Source organism: Pinus tabuliformis, chromosome J (genome assembly GCF_031772625.1).
Source record: "Pinus tabuliformis cultivar Carrire ecotype Pingquan chromosome J, CPIR1, whole genome shotgun sequence".
NCBI classification, from domain to species: Eukaryota; Viridiplantae; Streptophyta; class Pinopsida; order Pinales; family Pinaceae; genus Pinus; species Pinus tabuliformis.
The window spans coordinates 1,200,279,318-1,200,283,661 of NC_142295.1; positions in this window are offsets into that span (position 1 = coordinate 1,200,279,318).

Below are 4,344 nucleotides of genomic sequence, written 5' to 3' on the forward strand. Positions count from 1 at the left end.
CACAAACAGTTATCAAAGTAAGAGAAATCACCTAACTAGTTGCCCCTATATTTCTCAACACTTTGAAGACTGAGTCTAGGGTCTGAAATATCCAAAATTTTAAGGCAAATTCAAGTGAGAAATCCAGCATATATCCTTAGGAAGAATTTGTTGTGTTCTCAACCTTCTAGCCATGATTATTGGAAATTATTTGTGGCATTGAATACCCTGGTTATCTTAGCAGCCTTGTTGTCCAAATGATTAAACCTTGGCGGTAGACTTCTGCGCACACATATTTATCCTTCCTATGGTATGGTTAATCCTTGGCTAGAGAAGCCTTCTATGAAATAAATTGAGCAATCTGAACCTACATTTAATACAGTGACAGCATTGAAAAGTCTCAGCCTTTGGTGTAAGTCTAAATACAATGTTATGTATCTTTGATCTAAGTTGTTAATGTGGTCAAGAAACTTGCAAGGAGGCTAGTTAGTCAAGTGTCCTTGATAGCATCTACATCTACAGTCATAAACAGCGTATGGAGGTATGTTTCACTCTTGAAATTATTGATTCTTGTAGCCATAGTCATCATTGGTCATAGTGTTCTTGTTCTAAAATTTCAAAGGAAAAATCTTGAGGAGTCATCTCCTGCAAACAAGACGGAGGAGAGAGATTAGTACGAGGTCATAAGGGTTTAATCAGTATTGTTGAAGATTTCATTGAGTCCAGTTTGTTCAGTGAGGGTTTCATTTGCAGTAGTATGGTTGTAAACTTGACAATTCCTCTAGTTTTGTTGACAAACTAAATGAGTATTTATGTGCACTAATTCTTGATAATTTGAGGAAGGAAATTCCTAAAAGTTGATTACACTAATATATGTCCCGAATAATCAAAAAATTTAAGAATATAAAAGTATAGTGGCATCACATTTTCCTCAATAGTAAGGAATTTGTTTGCAGCAGGCAACAATAGTAGGGCTTCACCATCATATCTATTTTCTCTAGTGTGTTTTTAAGTTAGGGTTTCATATTTGAAGACATTTTTCCCTTGAGATTTGTATTAGCCTAGGTTTAACTATCAACACCTACATCATTGTCGTTGTGCAGCAGTAAGGCAACTTCATCATTGTCATTTTGCAGCTGTAAGATTCAGGAGCAGTTGTTCAATAGTAAGGGTTTCATCATCAAGACGTTTTGCAGTAGTGTCTCCTTGTGGTAAGATGTTGATATGTTTTGAAATTGAACAGTATAGTGCATTCTAAATAAGGTTGATTGTCCAGTGCTTCACAGTCCTTTTAAGGATTCCATCAATAAGGGTTCCTATGTCTCATTGTACACATCTGGACGTTATGTGCAGTAAGATTTATGTTGTCATTATTGAATAAGTGTGATAGTAAGGGTTTCATTGTTTGGGTTTTAGTGTTATATCATTTGCAGATGTCTATTCTTTGTAAGTGGGTCATTGTCCCCGGTATGAGAGCCCACAATAGTTGGTATATTTATTATCAATTTCAAGGTGGTTGGGTGGTGTTAGGAAGGTGATTGAAGTCACCTTTAGGATGTAGCCTAAAAACACTTCATTGTGGAAGGGACGCTAGGGAAACTTGGATCCTGCAAGGCTGTTGGAGCATCCTATCGGTGGAAACTGATAAAACCAAGGTGTTGGAGCATCCTTACAATTGGAACTAGAAAATTTAATGCTTTTCTAGAGTACTAGATATTTGGGGCTTCTTTTTTCAATTAGGGTTTAAGCTCATAAAATTATTAGAGAAGTGTTCAATGGTTTTCACCCGAAAAGGTTTCCACCTAAAAAATTGGTGTCTATTTTCTTTTGATTCTCTGCACTATTGATTTATAGTTTTAATTTGATGTTGAAATTAATTAAGGATCTATAAAAGAAAATTTAACTAATTGTAAGTGAAATAATGATTCACCCTCCCTCTCAATATTTCCAACAATTGATATCATAGTGGGTCCCTGTACAATCAGTCTAACCACTGAAGGGAGATCATGGAGTACACCAAGAATGGATTTCCTTTGTTCAATGGACAAATTATGCACTATGGACCGAAAGAATGTAAATATATATACTTGCATAGGGATATGATATTTGGAGTGCAAGAATGTAAATATATATATACTTGCATAGAGATATGATATTTGAAGCACAATGGAAAATCAATACAAGCCACCATCCATTCCTTCTATAGATGAAGATGGTAAGAAACTTGTCGAAAATTAAGCTAAAGCTAAGAATTCCATTTTGAGTGGACTATCAGAATCTATTTACATCAAAGTGATGAGTTGTAAAACAGCTAAGAAACTTTGGGGAAAGATTCAAAACATATTTGAAGGAGACACGAAGGTTAAATAAGCAAAACTTCAAATTTGCAAAGCAAAATTTGAGCAACTAAAGATGAGACAAGATGAAAACATTACAGCCTATTTCCTTCAAGTAGATGAAGTAACAAATGTTCTGGAAGGATTGGGAGAACCATTAGAGAAAAAGTTTATTTTTCGAAAGGTTCTAAGATCTCTTCCAACATGATTTAATCCTGATGTTATGTTCTTGAAGATAGGTTAGATTTAAAAAAACTCGGTATGGACGAGCTACATGGGATCTGTTGGCTTATATGGGCCTAACCCAGGTTCGGAAGAATTACTTAGCCAAACAAATCCCGCAGCTATCAGCCCTTGCAGCAACAGCTCGCGGAGCGGGACTGAGGTCTCACCCGAGGTAGCAGGGGAGGGTGCTAGAACCAGGTTTCCGCACCCTTGGGATGTCAAGATGTGGTTTAGGGGATTCGCATACCCTTCTACTGCTTCGTTCTGCTCTACAGTTGTGCAGATCCGGACCCGGAGCAACTTCCACTTTCAATTACCGTGTTGATTACTGATCTAGTCTAATTAATAGAGCGTATCAGATCTTCTTAGCAGGGTCTTTAAGCAAACATTTACCAGGTTTAACCATTCGCACATTTGAAATGAATCCAAATTCGCCTACATTCATCACATTTGCATTTACACAGGTATATATAAATAAATCATAAAGTCATATGTGCGATAACACAAAATTACAGAAGAAACTTATCTTTATTATTATTTCTCACCAATACATCCAGATCTACCCAAATTCGCATACATTCATCATATTTGCATTTACACAGGTATATATAAATAAATCATAAAGTCATATGTGCGATAACACAAAATTACAGAAGAAACTTATCTTTATTATTATTTCTCGCCAATACATCCAGATCTACCCTGCGCACACAACTACAGAGGTCCACGCACACAGCGGCGAACTCTTCTAGGCCTCTACGCACACAGCTGTAGAGCCTTTATCTCGTACCCAACCCCTCAACTCGGATTTACAAACGCTTTCATACTATTCTCCTCAGCAACCCATTACAATTCAGATCTAAAATCATATCCCAAAAAGAACTATGTTTCCCTCATAGAGTCGCGCTCTATTTATACCTTCATATGGTCCACGGACTAACTTACTTCCTATTATTTTACATTATTTCTTGGGCGAACAACCCTTTGACTCGACCTTTTATATTTCGCTATCTGCATACTTTGGAGTTTTTACAATAATTTAATCCTACTTTTTGGGCTTTCTACCCAAAAACCGTTACGCGGGACCTCCGCTACCCAACAGTCCCCCAACACAATCATCGTGACTCGTCCCGAGTCACTCACCGGCGTGGCTAGACGTTCTGCCTTGGCTTTGTGGTTCGCCTCCGTTTGAGTGATGGTCGTCATCCTGGTGCTCCTTCATTGTCTCCTGCAACGCTTCGTCGGCTCCTGCTTCAATGTTTCTACCACGTCTCGCAACCGATGATGCTCATTCTGCTCTGCTTGGTTAACACAGAACACCCCCTCATGGGATTTTAGCTCGAGTGGGTGAGCCACATACAAGACTGCTTGGTACCACCGCAGCCACTTCCGACCTTCATATCTTCTCTTTGCACCGTCTGCTGCAGCGTGTGTTGCAATTTTGCAAGACCCTGGCTGTTGTCCGCAAGAGCCCAGTCTTCGAGGGACATCTTAGACGACTTATTAACTGCATATCTACCTGTGGTCTCCATCTGTCCATCCCTTCATTGTGTTGTTGTAGTGCAGAGGCCTGCCTCTGGGCGAGGCGATGGTATCCGAACCAATTCTGCTTCGTGTTCCCTCTTTTCCAATACATCCCCTACTGGTGATGCCCGCAGCTGTCAACACCATAATCCTTAGAGAGTCCTGCTTCTTCATCGGCCAGATCACTACCTTCGGGCGCATGCCTTGTGCAGAGTAAATGTACAGCTTCATATGTGTTTCCGAAGTGTAGGCCGCCCAGCGGATTGCCCTCGGTGATTTA